Source organism: Neomonachus schauinslandi, chromosome 13 (assembly GCF_002201575.2).
Source record: "Neomonachus schauinslandi chromosome 13, ASM220157v2, whole genome shotgun sequence".
Classification (NCBI taxonomy): Eukaryota; Metazoa; Chordata; class Mammalia; order Carnivora; family Phocidae; genus Neomonachus; species Neomonachus schauinslandi.
The window spans coordinates 7,240,232-7,262,866 of NC_058415.1; the positions used below are offsets into that span (position 1 = coordinate 7,240,232).

General features: G+C 41.9%; 1 protein-coding gene and 1 long non-coding RNA gene across 2 annotated transcripts in view; both read left to right on the forward strand.

The window, feature by feature from the left end:
* GLIS3 (GLIS family zinc finger 3) overlaps window positions 1-22,635 on the forward strand; it is a 425,196-nt gene that overhangs the window by 81,774 nt on the left and 320,787 nt on the right. The window lies entirely within an intron of this gene.
* Window positions 14,252-16,472, forward strand: LOC110584388. Its single transcript, XR_002480572.1, has 3 exons — window positions 14,252-14,317; window positions 14,651-14,784; window positions 16,393-16,472. It is a non-coding gene; the product is annotated as an uncharacterized LOC110584388 (long non-coding RNA).

A 22,635-nucleotide genomic window follows, 5' to 3' on the forward strand; every position in this document is an offset into this window, starting at 1 on the left:
AAAGGACAGATCTGCCTTACAGAGTTTTCTGGCACAGCATGGCAGGGGCAGCCTAGATGCCATGGAGCGCAGTTGACTGGAGTCCCTGGCTGTTGTCAGAGCTCAGAGAGACTGGGGGGAACAGGCAGAGTATCCAGTTGGCTGCAGGGAGCCTCAGGATGGTGACTGCGGGCCTCATGGACCAAGGAGGACCAGAGGAAAAACGGGTCCGCATGGCCGCATGCGTGCTGTCCATGGTCCGCCCCAATGTCCAGGAGACAGATGGGGCCTGAATAGTCCCCGTAGATGATGTCTGAATGACGCCTGGGAGAGGAGCTGTGCCTGAAGCCCTGCTCATTACCTCGAGGCAAAGGCATCCGCAGGATGGCTCATGGCCAGGCATGTACTCACCCAACAGACTGCCTCCCTCCTGTACCTGCAGACTTGACTTGCTCATCTTCTCTACATGGGGTGGACACCCTGTTTCAGCATCCAAGGACACTTTAAGTCCCCTTATTCCCTACCTCAAAGAGTAGAGAGTGGCATTCTGGACAGCCAGGGCGATGGTGGCAGTTAGGGGATGGAAGTGATGCCGCTCGCCCGGCGTCTGTACTTGGGTAAATCTCACTGGCTCCTTGCCTCCTCCCACCCTACACACTAAGGCCTTGCATGGAGGATAGGAGGAAGGTGTGGCTGTTGTTCTTAAGTCTACTAACGTGCCTCCGGGCAGGGAGAGTAGGAAAAAGTTACATGAGTGGGGTCTTTTCTCTGGTGGGGCAGGAAGGACAGATTTCCCGGATTAAAATCGGAAAGCAAGGTTTGCAGAGAAGAAGAAGGATTTCTGACGATAGGCCTGGCACTTGTCGAGTGCTAGCTATGGGCAGTACTGGGCAGTGTGTAGCAAAAAGTGTTTCATTCGGTCCCAAAAGAACCTTAAAAATTTATTTAAGTGTTTCCTTATTGTTGCTGAGGAAACTGAGACCCAGAGCAGCTAAACACCCCAGGCATACCCACTGAACTAGGGTGAAGACGAGCCTTGTGTTTTCCATCGTGGCTCTATGGGCAGGTGGGGAGGAGGCATCTGAATGGGGTGGGGTTATTGCTGATCAAGGACTGAAGTAGCTTTGGGGATCCTGCTGGTAGGGGACTCCACCCCATAGCTCTTTGCCCTTAATTCTCCTCCATCCACACCCTCTCCTTATGCATGGCCCTCCAGGGTCCCCCATCCTGTTCCCTGTCTCCAGATTTCTGTCTCTGTTCCCCATTGATCTCCGCAGCTCGGCTTGAACAGGTAACCATTAGTAACTTGGAGCTGAAGGAATCTCTAAATCAGGTATCTGTCAAATGGCAAAAAGAATGTTGTTGCAGGTCCAAGAAAATGACATGGGCTCATGGAGAAATGTCAAGTTTAAATTTCAAGCCTACTTTCTCATAGAAATGCTGTGACATGAGTATTTCATTTCTGTTGCTAGAAATTAATTTTAAATGATGGTTTTTAAAAAGGCTTTTATTTCTTCTCTCTCTATGGGAGGTTGTACCCTAGGTTAAAAACTAGAGAGATGTAATAAATAGGGTTTCCAAATAATTTATCATCCAAACTGAGTGCTTTTGAGAGTGGAAGAGGGTGCTATTAATAATACCCCAGGACTATCCCAGATAAACAGGGATGTATAGCCACCCTACATAAGGAAATTTTAGGACAGAACACCTTTGAAAGCTGGGAACTACTTGCGCGTATTTTATAATTTGATGACAAGTTGTTTTAGGTAGTGTCTTAATAATTTTAAAGAAAATCCACGCATGTCTCCAGGGCAAACTTCTCAACAGTGAAAGGAAAAGTAACTTTTTGGCTTGCTTGTTAATAATAGCCTCAGAGCTTTCAAATTGCCAGTAAGTTTCTCTTGTCTGGTTCGCACATTTGGATTCTGTCTTTCATACTGAACATTTGCAAACTATCCAAATATAAACATCTCTAATGAAGCAGTAAGATACTGAGGCGAAACAATGTCCAACGTGTGAATTATTGCACCATCCATAACTCAGACTGAAGTGTGACTTTTTGTGATTGCAAGAATGGCTGTTTGCCAAGTTGTAGAACAAAAAACCCTGGTAATTACAGCCCTAAATAATTCATATTATCTTTAAATGTCTATTTTTAAGTCGGTAGAAACTAAAAACTAAAAACCCAAATAGTAAGACCTCATCTTCAGATTCTTAAGTTTATTTAAATAACTAGTGTTTATGCTAGATAGCCTGAAAGGTGTTTGTTTCTTTTCGTAGTGATTTTTAAAGAAATATTATTAGTGGATATTAGAGGGGGGTTATATAACTACGAAATGTCTTTCTTTAGTGAAAGACTTCTGATAAATCAATATATGTCAAGAAGAATTCTATACACTAGAAAATGATGTATCAGACCTTCTGAATTTCTTTAGAAAATTTAGGTTTATATTTTCCTGTTTTTAATCGTAGTTAAACTGTGATACCTTTGACATGAGTTATTTGCACTTATAGGCTTGGAATACCTAAGGTATATGTAGGACAAGCTCTAGGCAAAACCATGAAACAGGTAAAATTCAACAACACTCGACAGTTATGTGTTTGTTTTCAGCACTCTAGGTACTGTGGATGCTCCTAGCTCCAGATTTTTCTATGTATCTCCCGTCTGGTCCCCAGCATTTCTCTATCCCATCTCTTTGCCTTAGGATTCTGATCTCTACTCAACCTAGAGGTTGTTAATAAGTGATACTGGTTCACATTTTCTCCTATGCTACCTTTTTTTTTTTTTTTTTTTTTTTACTTTGTAAGATATCTTTTAGAAAAGTGACTTAGAGTGAGTAGTTATCTCGGCACCATGGCAAAATCAGTTATGAGGCAAGAATTTTAGGGGCCAGGATATCTTTCTCAGCCACCCCTCATATCCCCTTTCATGAATGTCTAGGCCACCTACTCCTCTTTCATTATGCAACTGACCAGAGTCCTTCTAGTTCACTTGGACATAAGAGCATATCTTTAAGAAACAATCCCATGAAAAGATTTACTGAAATGTGGGGCTTTTGAGAAAGAACATAGTGATTGCTGGCTTCGCTCCATAAATCACTATATTTCCCTGAAGGTAGTGATAATCAATGTGCTTTGCCTCTCCGCTTCAGCAGGAAGAATGGAGGAGGAAATATTTCACATTGATTTGTCTCATCCAGGACCCAAGCTGTGGTGGGAGTTCGTGAATTCTGAAGAATGGCTGATACATCTGCTGGAAACATTCAGCATTTGGAAAACTCCTGTCTTTCTGTCACATAGCTTATTCAGTATTGGTTTTTTTTTTTTTTTCCCCTCTCTGTACCAACTGTACTTAGAGAGAGAGAGAGAAACCTTCAGACTGACCAAGAATGCTTGCCATGTGAAGGCTTCTTACTATGTCTCTGGGATTGCTGGCTTCCTGAACTCACCGAGTCCTGGTGGTATTTTCCTTTTGCACCCTGGGAAAGGTTGGTTTCATAGAAGCTGAATGAGATCTTAAGAACCAGCATGCTCATGATGTTTTATTTTATTCTTCAGGACACTAGGGTTCTCTAGGGTGTCCTGGAAGCTATGGGGGGCAGGGGATTGAGTGCATTAAGAAGGAAATCTCCCTTGCTTTGGCCCCAGCAACTTTGCTTTGATCTGTTTTCTAAATTTAGCTGTGTGTGAGATTTCTCTCGACCATGTCATCCAAAAATGGAGAGCTTTTGGTCTATGTGAAGTGATTAGCCCCAAGTGTTCCAACTAGTTAATGGCAGGGACTAGGTCTGGAATGTGGCTCCCGATCCCCTGCTCTCCTGTCTTATTTTATTGTTACAACTTATGAAAAGGAAACCAGGACATAAGCTGCCAATGAACAGGTAAATAGAATCATGAAGAGAACATTCATAATGAAGAAAGAAGCCTTTAAAATTTTTTTAAATTGAAGTGTGCTTGACATATATTAGCTTTAGTGATTCGAGAATTTATGTACAGTATACATTATGAAATGATCACCATGAGAAGTGTGGTTACCATCTGGCACCATACAAGGTTATTATAATTTTGTTGACTCTATTCCCTGTGCTGTACTTTTCCTCTCCATAACTTATTTGATAACTGGAAGTTTGTACCTCTTCATCTCCTTCCCCCATTTTGCCTGTCCCCTCACCGCTCCCCTCGGGCAACCACCTGAAAAAAAGAACCACTAATTTAAAAAGATACATGCACCCCTATGTTTATTGCAGCATTATTTACAATAGCCAAGATATGGAAACAACCCAAGTGCTCATCCATAGTTGAATGGATAAAGAAGATGTAGCATATATATACACAATGGAATGCTACACAGCCCTAAAAAAAAAAATGAGATCTTGCCATTTGTAGCAGTGTGGATGGGAGTATTATGCTAAGTGAAGTAAGTCAGACAGGGAAAGAAATACCACATGATTTCACTTATATGTGGGATCTAAAAAACAAATGAACAAATGAAAGAAAAATAGAAATAGACTCAAATACAAAGAATAAACTAGAAGTAAGCCTTTTTAGAGAATGCTTGACTTCAGTGAATTTGGGAATAGAAATGAAAACACTGGTGATTTATTTTTTATTTTTTTGCATAAGCCTATCAAATTGGCAAAGAAGATAACACTCAGTGGATAAGCAGAATACGTTGAGTTTGGAGTTCTCATCGTGTGCTTTGGGGGCCATATTTATGTAGAAAGCTTGCAAAATATTTAAGATACATTCACCCTATCAACTGGTAAACTCTGGTACAGCCTAGCAGATGTTTACAAGCCACATCTTTTCTGACCGGTTCGTGTGTGCTTGCTGACTAGGGGGTGTTCATGCTGTCGAGGATTAAGTGTTGCCTCTCATTCCCGCATGTAGCCTAACAATCCCTCTTCCAGAAATTGATGCTAAGAAAACAATTTGAAATACAGTAAAATAAATGTGAATAGAAATGTTTTTTGCAGTATTTTTTTTAGTGAAAAATCATCTCTACCTTAAATGCACAACAGTAAACGAAAAGTTAAGCAAACTGGTAATGTCTGTATGGTGAAATATTAAAATTAAGTATACAAATAGCTTTTTGAGAAGTGTTAAAACCATTTTAATATACATTAAGTGAATAGAACTTCATATAAGGTGTAGGCTGGAATGCTTTCAAAATATGAATGGATACATGGGGCACCTGGGTGGCTGAGTCAGTTGAGCGTCCGACTCTTAGTTTTGGCTCAGGTCATGATCTCAGGGTCATGGGATTGAGCCCCGCATCAGGCTCCACACTTAGTGCAGAGTCTGCTTAAGACTCTCTCTCCCTCTCCCTTTGCCCCTCTGCCCCACACTTGCTCACTCTCTCTCTCTCAAATAAATCTTTAAAAAATATGAATAGGTATAGAGAAGTCTAGAGAGAATAACCTAAAATGCTATGATTGTCTCTGGGCAGTGAGATTATGAGTAATTATTAATTTCTTCTTTCACTTTTAAAATATTTCCCCAGTTTTCCACATTGTGTATGTGTTACTTTCTTAAAAGGGAGAATGAATTTTTTCTCTTTTTGACCATTGAAGGTGACACCCAAATCCAGGTCCTGGGTTATTTTCTGATATAACCCAGGCATGACGAAAGGGCCAGAGTCTGCCTTCACTGCCCTGTTTTGGTTCTGTGAACAGAGAGATTTCTACACATCATTTGGGGTTCAGCACACTCCTGCTTGTCTACTGGCAACAATTGCTCCCTGAGTCTTTCAAGTTAGCATCAAGGAACTCTGGCTTTATGTTGGGGAGAGTATAATGGCAGTGTTGGGCTTCAAAGAAGATGCATCAACACAAAGACACTTTCTTCTAGCTCACAAAAAGGAGAAGCCCTGGGTTTCAGCCCTGGCTACCTCATTTCCTATCTATGCAACTGACCAAATTTGGAAACTCTCTGAGCCTCAGTTTTTTTCATCTGCCAAATGAGAATGATGATACCTCCTTTATGGTGTTATTAAAGCAAGAGAAGACAGGTAATGTGGATAACATAATGCATGAGGTTGATGTAAAAGACACCTTCAATCTGTGTTTGTTAACATTGCTTCACTTCCGCTGGGCCTCCTCCCTTTATTGTGGGAGTTGTTTAAGGGGGAAGGTACTTGGGCTTTGACCGTGTACAGTGGAGACTTAGGTAGATATAATCCTAAGAGTCAGAAGGGTAGTCCTAGATGAGTAGATCCTTCTGGCAATTCAGGAGAACAACAAATGGTGATTGCTGTTTTTCAGGGGCTGTGGACTGCTATGGTTAAGCACTTTGTGTATGTTTATGTGTGTGTCTCAGGGGATATATAAAAATCACAGTCATTTGTCTTCGTAGCTGGAGGTCCAACTCTTTATTATGTTATTTGTGACTTGGAGAAGGCGCCCAGCACAAAGTAAGTTTCAGAGCTGCTGAGGAACCATTTCTTCTGCGTCTCCTCACTCCACTGCCCGGTGCCCTAAATCTGTCTCCCTCTTTGCCCTTCTAGAAAACCGCTGTCAAATCCTCATCCTCCGTGTTGGAAAGAGTAACACCATTAACAGGTTTTGATATTCTCTTTCTTAGGTGCATTTGCCTTTAATTAGAAGGCTTGTAGCTAAGAATATGGGCTCTGATGGAGGAATTCTGAGGTCCAGTTAGCAGGAGAGGATTTGGACATAGGGAGACCATCTAGAAAGGCCTTGAAATAACTTCTGAGGAAGCCTCCTGTTTGGACTATTGACTTTTTAAAAGAAGGAAGAAATGCTGGTGTCAGAAGCTCCGGGTGCTTAGGGAGGGCCATCACTTTTGGTGGGTGTTCTCTGGCTCTCATTCCTTTGTGCCCTTGGCCTGAGTTATCTCACTTCTCCAAACATCACTGGCCATATTTGCTGGGAAGGTGGTCAGGTAGAGATCCTTGCAGACCTGAGGGCTCATGTTGGAAGAACCTAATACGAAGTCAGGTCAGATGCCAATGTGTAAATAGGATGCAAATGACTCATTAAATAATCAAAAATGGAATCAGTGTTTCCTGCCTCCTGGAACCTAGCCTGGGAACCTGGACAAGAAATTGGCACATGCATCTACGAAGAAGGAACCACAGCACAGGATTTAAATGCCATTAATTCCAAAGGAACAATTAATTTAAAGGGAGCTTAATTCACAGTTTACAGACTTAGCATCTGCTTCTTTAGCATATGCATTAAAAGGAAACTAGTGGCAGATTTATAAAAATGTCAGATAATTTATGATATATGTACTGATCTCTTTTTGCATAATCCAGTTTTCTTTTTCTTCTCTTGAGGTATTGTTTCAGAACAGAATGTGTACTTAGACCCTATGTCTTTTAGGAATTAAATATTCTAAGTTGAAAGAATTTATATGTTTTTGCATGCCATTTTATCATCAGAATTTCTGGAACTCATTTTTTAAAAAAATTTAAATCAGTGAATTGAAAATTTTCTATTTGTGTATTTTCCTTAGGATGTCCAAGCAATATATTTGAGCTGAGATTCATGAGTTGTGTTTTCTAAGTAGATGCAAGATGGGAGGGCTATTTCATTTCCTGATAACAAGAACTCAAATGCTTCTTATTGTAATATGAAGAAATACACATGTTATTCCTTTATATTTTGCATATTTGTATCTACCTTTATTTTACAGGGACCAACTATTATTTAATTGATTTTTCTTCTAGAGATGTCCTTGCTCCAAAAGTTTTTCATGGTCTTACCTACTTAAGTAAAATTTCCTGCAGAGGTCCAAATATATCAAAATATGAGGGTTATAACTGAGATAGAGATGTGGAAATCTAAGTGTTTTTTTAATTTATAGGAGTGTTTAGGTTATTTTTCTATATGAAAATGTGTGTGTGTGTCTATGTGTCTGTGTTTTAACTGGGTGCTCAGACTTAAGATTTCTGTCTCTTGCTAAAGGCTTAACATAATTCATTTGAAATAAGGATCTTTCAGTATTTTCCAATGATGAATTTTGGGTATAGAATTTTTCAATAACATTTATTGAAAATCTCACCCTTCAGGAATCACTCCTTGTGTTAAAACTATATAGCTCCTAAATATAGTGATACACTTGCCTGTAATTAGAATATCATGAGCGTATGAAAGACTTTATTTATTTATTTATTTATTTATTTTGGATTTTACCACCTCTTTTCAAAAAGAATTTGAAGCTATTTACAAAAAGAAAGAAGACCTATCTGGCATGATTAATAAATAAGAACAGTTAGGGGCACATTGGTGGGGGGTGAGAATACAGGTGGTCAAATAGGAGGAAACAGTGCTGAGTGAGGTGTGAGCAGAATTGCTGAGGGCATTCAGGATTTTTGTATTCCATGAGCCCTTCCTGGAATTTCACCACGTGAAAGCGATACTTCGTTTTCCCATTCTGTTGTGGGTGATTTCTTCAGTGACACCGGTTTGCCACTCCCATCTCCCATCCTTTGCCAGACTTGAAGATAAGGTAAAAACTAGGTAGTAAGTTCTTGATGATATGTAGACAGGTTTAGGTTGGAGGTTAAGAAGGGAGAGTCCATGGTGGAATGTGGCCTGTAGCACCTGTGTGTTGTTAATTCCTCGTAGTGTTAAGAAAAAATAACAGCTAACATTTAGAAGTGAGAGGATTGCATATCAAAATTCAGACCTTCAGCTTCTCGCGGGAAGCTGAAAGAGCAACCAGCCATATCCAGCCCTCCCTCTCTCCTACATGAAGGCAGCTGGCCCCTGTGCTCCAGATGGATTCATGCTCCTCTCCTCTGCCTGGCCTGGGTGGGCATTTGGGAGTAAGACCCCTGACTCAGACAGCCCTGCTTGCAGAGAGCTCGCAGTCTTTCTAACAGTGAGTGGCGGTAAGTATTGCATAGTCTGAGCATGTTGCCCAGAGACTTTTGTACAGTGTTTGCCTTGTTAGAGACTTCCCTCACCCATACCTGTGCAGAGCACACACAATGCTCTTTATGCCATAATTCATCTCAGACGACACCTCCTCATTCACTATTCATTCACTCACCCACTCCTTCATTTATCATTTATTACAAAAACTTTTCTATCAAGTATACCACCGAAACTCAGGTCCAGAGAGTGCTGTCTATCGTTGATGTTTTAGAAAACGCTTTAGAAATACTGTACGACAGGATTTGGGATAATCTTAGATGCATAGAGTCGGCTCTGAATTTTCAGTGGAAGAAACTGCTTGTGTTGGTTTTTTGATATGGGCACCCGATGACCTCAGTGGACTAGAAGATCCTACACTCCTGTCAGCACCCAGCTTACTCTTAGGGATGGGAGAGCAAAGAGTCTGTAGAGACTGAGGGTTGGAGCTGAGCCATACTCCAGAGAAGAAAGCTCATCGATATAGTGAGAAAGACAGATGCAAATACAAGACTTTTTAAGTAAATAAGAAAATTATGTGGATTTATTCCAAGCCTGAATGTGATTCATTTGGGGGACACGTGTTTTTTGTTTTTTTTTTTTTCCCCTCAGATCCTAGCATTTGGAAGCAGAGCTAAACTTCACTTTTCACAAACCCTTAAATACAAGGTACCTAGTATAAAGGAGATGTTTTACAAAAAAGAGATGTTCAGCAATCTATTAGTTGTTAGAATTAACAACATTCACAAAAATTCTTTTGGTCATTATTATCTCAAATACAAGCAAAATACATGGATTTCTCAACCTTTGGTTGTGGTTTCTTTTTAAATGACTTAAATTTTTATTCCTTTGGAGCCAGCCCTCTTTAGCCAGAGGACACTGGGGCATTTGTTGTGTGTGTGGTACTGTAGTTCTATTCCCACCCATCAAAACCCTGCAAAGTCCAGACACTGGAGACCCAATTTTAAGCTTAATCTACATTAAAAGACAAGAAGTTTAAACCATCTTAGGCAGATTCCTACCATACGACTGCTTATGTCATAAAGCTCTACATCATGTGATAACTTATCAATCCATTAAAGGTCACACTGGATGATGTAAGCAGTTCTCCTCTCAGCTAAAGATGAATTCTTTAAAGAATTCAACCAGTGAGAATCTTTCCTTATTCCAAATTTTGAAGTCTGCATCTGATTTTCAAATTAAGTGAATGAGGTTTATTCCATCTATTTGCTTGCCTTCCTTCCTTCCTTCCTTCATTCCTTCCTTTCTCACTAAAAATGGAAGCCTAAAGAGAGCTTATCATTTCTTTTAATGTGAAGAACAGGTTGGGATAGGTTAAATTGTAATCTAGTCTTTCTCTAAGCAGCTTCTATGGGATCATTATTACGTGCTTGGGTATAACACATTTCATTTTTGAAGGCTTAAGCTATTCCCCAGACTCTCTTTTAGTGAATAAAAAAAACCCCAAACTTTTATCTCCCTGCTGTTTGGGTGAATATTGTACTTACATGTATATTGTCCTGTCCATCCCTGCAGAACTGAATTTAATAAATATCCCTGCCATGATGGAAAATCATAGCATTTGAGGAGTGAGTACCTGGTATTCTAAATATGACTTACAGGTGATTCTAATAAAAGTGCATTCACCATGTCCATGGGGGTGATAAATCTCATCCTTAGATAGAAACTCGATCCCTCTCATATGACTCCCTTTGTGTGATCTGTATGTGCTGAGTATCATGAGCACAGTTCTAGGTACTTGATTTCTTAATTAAATAATTGGTAATTAACCAATTCATTTTTCTATCTCATTGTGTTCCCTGCCTGACTCTGTGTGTGATCCCCAGTTCATGGAAGTTTTTTACTTAGTATTTATAGCGGAAGCCTTTGGAATGCTCCTGCTCATGTGAATTTAGGTAGCTGCTACTAAAACACACACCGTGAACATAGGCATGTTGGACAGAACGTGGATACCTTTCTAAAGACTCTGCAGAGTGGGGAAAGGACGTCCACTATACATTCTAGTCCTGAATGAGACTTGCCTACTTTGGGTTGAGAGCAACGTGTTGACTCTACCCAATACTCGATCTTTGGGATGTTGTATTGGGCGTGTGCTAGGAGAATGAGATCGGTGCATGCTCCTGGATAACTATCTCAGAGACTTTGATTCACTGTTCATGGCAGAGTGGGCTAGAGGCTTCCTGTCAGGCCAGTCAGGTACTCTTAACACCAGCTCACGTGCCTAAGTTGGATCCAAAGAGTAGTTAAAGTGGCATTTTGTGAATATTTACTGATTGCCAATTATATAGCCAGCATTTATTTTAAGTTTTATTTTTATTTTTTATTTTATTTTTTAAGATTTTATTTATTTATTTGAGAGAGAGAGCATGCACAAGCAGGGGGAGGGGCAGAGGGAGAGGGAAAAGCAGATTCCCTATTGAGCAGGGAGCCTGACACTGGGCTCAATCCCAGGATCCTGAGATCATGACTTGAGCCCAAATCAGATGCTTAACTGACTGAGCCACCCAGGCACCCCAAATTTTATTTTTATTTATTTTTTTAGAAAGCGAGAGAGAGAGCGCGCGCGCGCAAGCGCACGTGAGCAGGGTGGGGGTGGGGCAGAGGGAGAGGGAGAGGAAGAGACTTTTAAGCAGGCTCACGTCCAGTGTGGAGCCCAACGTGGGGCTCAGTCTCACGACCCTGAGATCATGACCTGATCACAACCCTGAGATCATGATCTGAGCTGAGATCAAGAGTTAGACACTTAACCAGCTGAGCCAACCAGGTGCCCCTATTTTAAGTTTTATTTTGATATAATTTCAGACAGAACAAAGATTTCAAGAACAGTATAAAGAATTCCTTTTTACTCTTTACTCAGATTTTCCAGATGTTAACTTTTCTCTGTTATTCCCTCTATTTTTTTCTGAACCATTTAGAGTAAGTTGCAGACATGGTGCTTAATCTTTAGTGTATAGTTCCTAAAAACAAGAAAGTTCCCTATGTGGCCACAGAACAGTATCAAAATCAGAAAATTAATACTGATACATACTGTTATATATAGACCTTAGTGATTTCACCAAATGTCCCAGGGTCCATTGGAGCAAAGGAAAATCCTGGATCACATATAAGTGGGAGCTGTGCGACTAGCAGCCAGACCTTTCAGCTCATTCTCTTGTGTACTTTCTGCCTCTCTACACTAAGCAACATCTTTAGACCTTACTTCTGACAACATCATGGAGTTATCTCAAAGCCTTGGTAAACTCAGGACTTTCAAAGCTGTTTTAGTAACTTCCAGAATCTGGGGCTAGTAATGCTGTTTTTTTTTTTTTTTTTTTTTTTAAAGATCAGTGAATGCAAAGTAGAGCTCTTGATGTCATTCTTCATGCTTTCCTTGTGTAGGCGAAGCAGTAGGAGCCTCATTTATGAGATTAAAGTCCAGAGAACTGCCAGTAGACAATGTCGACAGCAGCAGAACCTTGGCCAAGAATTAACTAAGGGTTAGAGATGCCTGGAATGTGGAGGTGGGACAGTCTGCTCTCTCCATCTTCCTCATCAAAGATGGTGATGATCTTTGAGTCCCGGGGAAAAAAAATCCAAGATTTAGTTTAAATAGCTCATCACTTATAAATTAAATATTTTCCTACCTGGCTATTGTGATTTTCATTAACCAGATCTTCTGCTTACATACCAGTTAGAGAATCTGTATTAAACGTAGCACTGTTTCAGTGATTAGGCCTAGCCAGGGACAAAGACTTACGTCGATTTCCATGGAGTTCCTTGTTTAATTTACCGTAAGACATCCCAACATGGCCTCCAGCATTGAAGAGAACATAGTAGAGCAGAATATTCAGCTGGAAAAGAATTTGACACTATTCAAAGGCTTGGAGGACAATCACAATACCCATAAAATCAGAAAATGATACATAAATCTTTTTTAAAGTAAAAATGTTGGCTTATTTCTCAAAATGTTTCTATTACTTAATACTGGGAGTATCAGAGCCTTTGTTTAGCACATAATGTTCACGGTAATTTGGTAGACATGAACTAAAGATCCTTTAAACAACTTGCTTTTATCACAATTTAATTTTACTCCACTATTCAGGCATAGTGACATTCATTTAGTGACTTTGTTATGGGGACATTTCTTTGCATATAATATACAGAACTGTTCAAATGGAGTCTGTTTTGGATCATTCATTATTCATTTCTTTGGGCTTCCTTGGATGGAAAAATAGAGTCCAATGAACAGCTTCAAATAAAAAGTATCTGAAAGACCTGACTTATATATATATAATTAGGGGGAAAAAAGCCCTTCATTTTTGGATATACTTTAGAGAGTCATTTACAACAGAGAGCTAGTCTGAAGCTTTGGAAAGCAAGAGAGGAGACAGAGCAGGAGAGAAGAGAAAGACAACAGTTGGTCTGACTTGCTTGCTGCAAGTTGGAACCTTTGTTATCAAGAAGGGAAGGAAAGAATGCCTATGACCAGGCCAGTTATGATACTTCTACCTGATAGAAACATTTCTCAGGAGCCCAGTGAGCTCCTCCCATGGTTCTGCACTTCCTCGCTGCGGGCCCTTGAGATCATGTGTTCTCATCAGTGCCCTTGGAGATCCTGACCACGCTCGGTCAGTGGAGAGGAGCAGCTAGACCAAGGATGGTATCTTCAAAGAAACACTTTGAAAGCAACCTAGGATTTAAAGAAGAGGATGCAGTAGCCACAAGTGTGATACACATCTGCCAGTCTGTCTGTTAGAAAAGACGTGTTTTTGTTGGGGTTGGAGAGAAGCATTTCAAGGTCAGGTCATGCAGTAAGAGGCACATGAATACGCCATGGGGGCCAGATAATCCCAAATCCAAATTCTAGTGCTGCCACATTTACCAGCGATGTGACCCTCTTGGATACACTTCTTAATCTCTCTGATCCTCACTTTGTGCACCAGGAAAATCTTACACTCATTCTGCAAGTGTACATTGGGCACCTACTGTGTTCCAGCACTCCATGGAGCACTGAGGATTCATGGATATGTATGATGCCCTTCTCCTTGGGGAGCTCAGAACCTCTAAGACCCACAGAGTGGTGAGGCTTATGTGGGAACATATGTGACATCACATTGCAGGATTTCTGGCACATAGTAGAGAGCTCATATGTTTTATTTTCTTTTCCTGGTTGTCTTCTCAGCTTTCCTTGAAAATGGGGAAATCCAAGCTTTCCCAAGAATTTAGCAACTGTAGTCAGTCATTCCTATTACATCCCACACAAAATCTCTTAAGAGAACATGTCATAATTTGGATTTTGACCAGTTAGCGGCATACTTCTATGGAATCGGCGCTGAACTGAGTCAGCAAACGGGAGCTCCTAGTCCAGCCTCGTGTCACTGACTGTTCACGCCTCTGCAAGTCTCTGCACCTTGGCAGTCGTTTCTCTCCCTTGTAGAAGGAGGCTTGTGGACTAGGTAGGCCTGCTCTTTATCCCGGGGGGTCCGGTGGTAATTGAGCTCATTTCCAATTGTGCATTTGGATCCGTGTGAGGTGTGCAGTGTCTTTCTTACGTCCACCTTGTCTGCTGCATCCTCAGAGCTCTGTTGGTGTTAGTGGTGAGCAGAAACATTGCTTTGGTTTCAACTTCGATTCAGTTGATTTTCTCCTTTTCCTTCCTCGCAGCTCTGGTTTTGGGGCAAACAGAGGGGGAAATGAGGAGGAGGGCCGTCTCCACACCTTACCCTGTAGCTGAACTGCAGGTGACTCTTGGTTCTGTTTCTTGTTAAGACCCCTGATGTCTTCACCAGGGTCACTGCGCTGAGTGTAGCTGTTGAGCCTCAGGGAACTGTGGTGAGGACTGGGAGGGGCCTGAGGAGCCCTTTTGCATGTGTAAAATGGAAGCTCTGGAAGGGGAAGGAACCTTCCCTAGGATGAGCAGCAGGTGAGTGGTCAGCCCAGAACTGGAACTCCGTCTCCGGTGTGGCGGTCTTTCACTCTGCTGCTACTGGTCTGTGTCCACATCACCTCTCAGCCACCAAACACCATGCGCCTCCTTTCTGTGAAGGATCAGCTGGGGGCCCCCATCTTCCTCAGCCTGTGGCCTCTCTTTGCCTTATGGTGTCGCCCTCCCACCCCCGCCATGTCTCCTGTGCTGAAACTTTCCTTTCCACCCTTCAGTGTATTCTGAGCAGTTCCAGGGAAGGATCTGGGATGCTCTTATCACCCATGACCTTATGTATCTATTCCTGTTGCTTCTTAATAAACATTAATCATGGCTATCAGTTTTTGAATATGTCAGATGAGCAAGACACTGTGTCGAGGACTTTTGCATCAGAACAACTATGTGATGTACTGTTTTTGCTGTTTTCCAGTGGAGAGAAATTCTGTGCTTTGGGGTTCCAAGTCCTGTAAGCAGTGCTTCCACAATTTGAAGCCAAGTGGTCTCATTCGAGAGTCTGTGCCTTTAAATACTATGGCATATTCCCCTCCCATCCTGCTCCCTCCTGTTCACCCCACCCCATGCCAAGCTCCCTTTCTCTTCTTCTGCAAATTCCTTTTTGCCTATACCCCTGAACAGGAGACTCTCAGAGCTCCGTCCTTGTTCTTATCCTGTGTCCCCTGGATGTGTGACCCTTGAGCAATCCCATCTGCTTTGAAAACTCTGTACTTACTGATTCCCCCCGAGCCTGGTTCTAGCCCTATTTTCGGACCCTCCCTTCCACTGCGTCTCTAGATCTACCTGGATCCCTGCACAGGCACCTCACATGCGACTTATTCCAAACCACGGGTCCCTTCGTGTTACTGGAGTGATTGCCTTTCAGGCATCAGCCTGGAGGGGAAGATGTTTTGAAGGCCTTCCAGGTTCTGCAGCACAAAACTCTAGGGGTAGCTCCACATCACAATGTGTGGGTCCATTGTTACAAAATGTTCTTGATAAACATTTACCTATGAACAAGTAAATTAGAAAACCTTTTTCTCCTATGGAAAACGTTGTGGTTTTAAGAAGCCTAGGATGAGACCTACATATATGTACACCTATGCCTTGGATTTTCAAGTAGGTGTTTCTATCAAAAGGAACTCTGCAGGGGTGATGTTGGAAATGGCTTTGTCACCGTGTTGGAGGGCCCCTCCAGCTTCCCTTACCCTTCGTCCATAGAACTTCTCACAGTGTGGATGAAACACAGCCCGTGGGGAACCCGCGAGTTCCAGTAACCCAGTGTATCAAGCCATAGCATGACGCTTTGAAAGGGAAACGAGGAACAAAACTTAGAATTAATCTGTCTTCACTCCCCTTCTCTACTCCTAGCATCCAGCTGCTCCGCTATCTTTGGTTTAAGCAGTGCTATTTTTGCCAAGATTAAGCATCTTTTTATTTCCTTTAGGTCTGCTCTGTGCCTCGCTTGGGAGTGTTCATTTAGGTTTTACTCCCTTCCTTCCTGATCCATGAATTTTTGTTCTCAAATAGAACCTCTCAACTAATACAGTATCTTTTACTTCCCAATATTGTTTGTTCCATGCTTATAGGATGTTCTTTGCCATCTAATTTTAGATCCAACATAATGCCCTCCAAGCAGCCTCTCCTTTAGAGGGATGAAAGCCATGGTTAAGATGTCACTTCCCATAAATCAGGTTTGGTGACGATGAAGGCAGCTGTGGGGGAGGGGGGCAGGAACCCACAAAATCTAACCCTTTCAAAGTTGACTTAATCCTCCCTCTCACCCCTCCCTCTTCATGCTACACTTTGGAGGGTGGATAGACCTCTTTAACAAGAAAGAATGAGCTTTTGCATTGTTTGCCTTTGTCACAGCAACAAAAGCCCTGGAAAATTCCAATTAATTAGCAAGCCTTGGGCTAATGAAAGAATAAAACTGAAAGAGAAACGCTCTAAGCTTTTGGAGAGGCATACGCATGTGAAGACAATGCTGATTTCAAATATTTGGGGCTGTTTGTATAATTTTCCCAGGGTTCGCCTTCCTGAGGCTCAAAGAGATAAGACCAGAGAGAGAGGAGAGCAAGGATTTGTCGGAGTCAGGATGTAATAACACTGTTGGCTTGTCAGGACTGTAAATGACCCACTGTCGTTTGAAGAAGGCAGTTAAATGTGGACTCACACAATCAGGGAAATTAAAACCAGGATATAGACCCCTTGCACATTTTGTGTTTAGAGGAAAACAGGGCAATCGGATCGGCATACAGTAGATTATGAAATATGATTGAAGTTAATTATTAGGAAGGACCAGGAAATCACTGTACCACTGTGTCCTTGAATGAAGACTTGTAGCCAGTGTGGCTGCTAGAAACGTATGGTGATGAAAACACTGCAGTCGCTCATTTGTAGCTTTTTATTAGATGATGATGATGATCATAGTAACACAAAAATAAGAATTGTGCTGTGATAAAACCACAACAGAGCTGCTCCCAACAACTAACTTGTACTAAGCATTTACTGTACACTCTGCACTATTCTAAGCCCATTTACTCCTCTCAACAGTCCCATTAGATACTGGATACGATGTGACTCATGTCTTCATTACCTCCGTTTTATAGTTCAGAAGATTGAGGTTAAGACAGGAAGTGGCTGGCCACATATCTAAGTGAAAGCCAAGATCTGAATCCATGCAGTCTCATTCCGGTGTCCATACTCCAAACTGCCACACCGACCTGTCTGTGAAATATGGCCTTACCGCATAGGCTACGGCCTGCTGCCAGAGAGGCTAGACTGGGGGCCAGGAGTCTGAGGCTCTCTTCCCAGCGTGGTCCCTATTTATTCCCGTGATCTTGGAGAAGTCATTCAGTTACCATTTCTGGTCTTCAGTGTGTTCATCTATAAAATGAAATTATGGTATTAGGTGATGTCTAAGCTGTCTTCTCGTTCTAATATTTTATGGATTAGGAAAATGATGTGATTCAAATACAGAGTAAATGAAATGGTTGTTTCTGCAGGGGGTGTGTGTGCATACACAAGTGTGTTCCCACTCAGATGTAAAAAATGAGGCATCTGCTTTGGACTCAGGCAGGTCTGTGTTCAGATCCTAACTCTCCTGTATGACTTGGCTGATTGCTTTATCTCTGTGAACTTTAGTTTCTTCCCTTCTCTGATGGAGGCGATGATATAATGTGTCCAGAGTGTCAAGCGTCATGTCTGAGCATCACTGGCATTTCTCCTGTTTGTCCCCATGTAGCTGGTGTGAGAGGTGGGTAGAAGAAGCCCCCTTCCCCCCCTCTTAGGGAGCTGGGTCCAGAGAAGAGGCTGGTTCAGCCAGAAGGGATATTTTCCTGAAGAGATGCTTGGTAGGCTTGTGTGTGATGATCTGTTGGTAATTGACTTCAGGGTGAGAACGCCTCATTCCTGAAACCACAAAGCTGCCGGCATTTTTCCTGGTAGACTTCTTCATTGAATTGTGTCACTTTCCTTTCTTCCTGAGTAATTATTTTGTCTATAATGTTCTTCAGATACCAATGTCCTTCATACTCCATGGGTCAAGTAGTAATTGAGAGGATGCTGGCTCAGCATGAATAGTGTCGCCCCCCCCCCAAAAAAAAAATCCTGTCTCCCTAGAATCCCAGAATGTCACCTGATTTGTAAATAGGGTTTTGTAGATGTAATCAAGTTAAACGGTGTGGCCACATTGGATTAGGGCGGGGCCTAATTTGGACATGGACACGGGAAGGAGAACGCATTGAACACAGAAGACACACAGGGAGGACACCAAGTGATGACAGAAGCAGAGATTGTAGTGATATGTCTGCAAGCCAAGGAATGCCAGGGATTGCTGGAAACCACCAGAAGCTGTAAAGAGGCAGGGAGAGATCTTCCCTGGGAACCTGCAGAGAGAACATGGTTCTGCCAGCACCTTGGTTAAGACTTCTAGACAGAACTGTGAAAGAATACATTTCCATTGTTTAACGCCACCCAGTCTGTGGTACTTCTCTTGTGGCAGCCCTGGGAAACCGATGCAGCAAGAAAGGCATCTGGTTCCAAACTGTCACAATCAGGGCTACACAAGAGGGAGACAGACAGGTACTGACTAAGGGGGAAAGAAAACACAGTGAGCCCATAAGTGTTGTTTGGAAGCCATGTATTGCCATCAAGATTCCTCTGCCCAGAGTAAGTAAAGCTCTTTTTACTCTTAGGATCCAGGTCAGAGCAGATGTCACAGAAGTGACAAAACCAAAAATATGACCAAAAAATGAGATTTTTAAGTAGGCCAATGTTTTTAAAAATATGGGTTTCAATATGGTTTCAAAAAACCATATACTCCGTGAATTGTGCAAGACTGTTGAATCACAGATCTGTACCTCTGAAGCAAATAATACATTATATGTTAAAAAAAGAAGAAGAAGAAGAAGATAGCAGGAGGGGAAGAATGAAGGGGGGAAATCGGAGGGGGAGAAGAACCATGAGAGACGATGGACTCTGAAAAACAAACTGAGGGTTCTAGAGGGGAGGGGCATGGGGGGATGGGTTAGCCTGGTGATGGGTATTGAGGAGGGCACGTGCTGCATGGAGCACTGGGTGTTATACGCAAACAATGAATCATGGAACACTACATCAAAAACCAATTAGGTAATGTATGGTGATTAACATAACATAATAAAAAAAAAACCCCAGCATACTCTAGACTCCGATGATTACCCATGGAGATTCTGAAGTGTAGTCCATACAGTGACTATCAGGAGAAGTGCCACTATGTGCTTTACCAGTTGATTTGAGTGTTTTTTGAAGTCGCATACATGCTTCCAAAAGTTGAAGAAGGGTCAGTATGTCTGAAACACTAACTTGGCTATAGAATAGATTGGAAAGTACAGAGTTCCTTAGAATTAGATTATCATTTAATAATTGGTAATTTGGGAATAAATCTTGGAATTGTAACAAGAAAAGTAAGCCTTCGTTACCTGAAAGGCAAGAACTTTGCAGAAAACAACATGATAATAAGACAAAGCCGTCAAGCAGGCTTAGGCTCTGTGGACTCCGTTTGTTCCAGAAAAGCTCAGAGTGAAGACAGCTCGTGAATTCTGTCATCAGGCAGTGAGGCCTGTATCACATGTCACTTTGCTTTGTTTTTAACATGTGGCTCAAGCTATACCAGACCTGCTGCTGTGTGGGAGATGTACTTTCTGACAAAATAAGGCATTTTCCTGGCATCAGGCCCCTTTGGAATTTTTACTGGTGTGCATAAATCCAGCGAGTTTTGCATTTCCCACACGTATCCAATGTGGTCACACTTGGCTTTCTGGATTTGTGGTGGTCTCGAAGCCTGTCACTGCCAACACGGTCCGTTCCTTATCACCACTGGGAGTTACTGTGAAGATATGAAACCAGGCGTTCATTCATCCCTTATTCAGAAATTGTCTCCCATCGACCATGCCTTTTCGGAGAAAGAAACAGAGGAGGAAACATAAACCAGTTTTGGAAGGACTGAAAATGGTTTGTAGGTTGGAAATGGAAGTATTTCTAGCAGGCTGTCTCCTTCTTCTCTTTCTTTTCATCCATCATAATAAAGCCCGCCGTGAAAGTTCATTTATATTATTTTGTGTTCAAAGAGACGATGATGATGATGACAGGGATGACATTAATATTAATGTTCCCTCTTGGTTGGCTGTTATTGGCTGAATCGAAGCACTATATAAATAAACTGATCCTAGGATGTGAGTCTGAACTCTTCTGAGCTACTTTTTGAAACCCCGTTGGGCTGCCCTTTTAACTCCTGGTTCTTCCCTCCTGAATGTATTTCACTCTTGGTTACAAGAGCCATCAGTGAAACCACATGGACCTCTAGGCACAAATTTATCATCTCTGATGGAAAAATAACGAAAAGAACTTCTCCAGGAGTAAGAGTACATGGTATGTTATCTTTGCCTAGAAAGGGTAGAACGTGATCATCCGTATTGAGAGGGCTGAGAGAAGGCAGAATGTGCAAAGCAATAGAAAAATATCCTCAGTGTTTTTTACATGTGACCCTGGGGAGTGGCTCACTCAGTTCATTCATTCAACTCATTGCTGGTTGACCATGAGTCAGATATGAGAGTAAGGACCAGAGGTGCAGGCTCAGCAAAGACACAGGCCCTGTTTTCTGGGAGCTCGTAGTCTCAAGTCAGGAGATTGGCAAGTCATCCCCAATTTTATCTGGTACCATGTTCTGCTTTGCTGAGTACATTCCAGCCAGCCTGGTTTTCTTTTCCTTCCTCTAACACACCAGGCTGGATCAGCCTCCTGGTGGCTGCTTTCTTCACACCCTCTGCATCTCATTTTATGCGCTGTGTCTTCCACAGGCCTTCCTGCCACTCAGTCCAAAGCCATCACCTGGCCGCCATGATTCTCAGTCCCCTCTACCTGCTTGCTTTCTTTTGTGGCACTTCTTGTATGAAATCACCTCGTTCATGTATTCATTCATTTGTTTTCTTGTGTATCTCCTCATTGCTAGAATGTACACTTTATGAAAAAGCGGATCTTACTTGTCTTGTTTACGATTGTATCCTTAGAACTACATTTTTGTTGAATGAATGGATGGACAACTATACTACATAATAATCCATTCTATGATGGGGCTTTAACCAAGTGCTCTAGGAAAGGGAGGAAGCGAGTGACAACTTCCCTGACTGAGCAGGTTGGGGGATATCTCCACACGAACTGGACCGGCAGGCGGGGGAGGCCTGTCGGCAGGTACTGTTTATGCTTGGGGAGATGAAGCTCTTCCTTCACCATCCTGACCCTCCCCAGCTTGACCCAGTTGCTCCTGGCTTGCGGTGAATAGCCCAGATCATTCACTGTGAGAGTCGACTCTAATACCTGACAGGGATAAGCCCTTCATTGTGACCCCTGCCCTCTTTGGATATATGTATCAGGGAAGTGAAGAACACATGTTTCCTGAAAACTTCTCTTTCATGCAGTGAAAAGTTGCTAAAAGCTGTCTTTCCAATAAAGAGAACTTGGAATTAATGTAATGGATAAAAGGAGCTTATGAAACAGAAGTAGGCATTCTTGACAAAATAAAAATAGAAGCTTAAAAGACGCATCATTTTGGGAAAGTTAAAAAAGATTTTTTTCCCCTACTGTAAGAAAATATGTGTGGATGAGGCATGTGTTCTAAACTATAGAATAAAATTTGCATTTTACTTCAGGGTACCGCAACCATGGCAATCCAGAGTTTTGTCAGTGCCGATAGACATACTTGCAATATATACATCCATTAACGAGATTATCACTTGAAAAGACAATTGTATCTTTACCGAAAAGGTTTTTTGAGGATAAAATTTATTGATATTTAATGAAGCATGAAGCTTCTAAATGAACCATGAAAGCAATAGCTGAGCTAATTAAGTGCACATAAAGGCTCCCAGAATACATACATGATGTGGGCTATGTGCTTACCCCTCGTGCCTGGTTACACTGACGTCCTGGGTAGCGCGCTCCTCACATACACTTTGTGGGGGCAACAGTAAATCTTCCTGTAATGCATGCAGTAAAGAAGGAAATAACCATTTAGATTTCCTGCAAACACGGATGGGATGTTTAAGTCAAGCGTTGCGGGGTTTATAGGTTATAATTTAGCAGAGTTAAGACTAGTAATAACAACATATTATTTCCACACACTTGATTTAAGCCTCTGTCTATGCTGTTTCATTGAATGATAAATCGGTCCCTGGTTCTAAAAATATGCATCTCCTTCCCTCCCTTTTCCCCTCCACAGAGAGAGCAAGGATGCTAAATAATATGAGTTGAACATTTCCTTGTGCAACAGGGATGCTTGTAGGCCTTTTCAACTGCATGTGAAGACATGCTTGGTTGAGG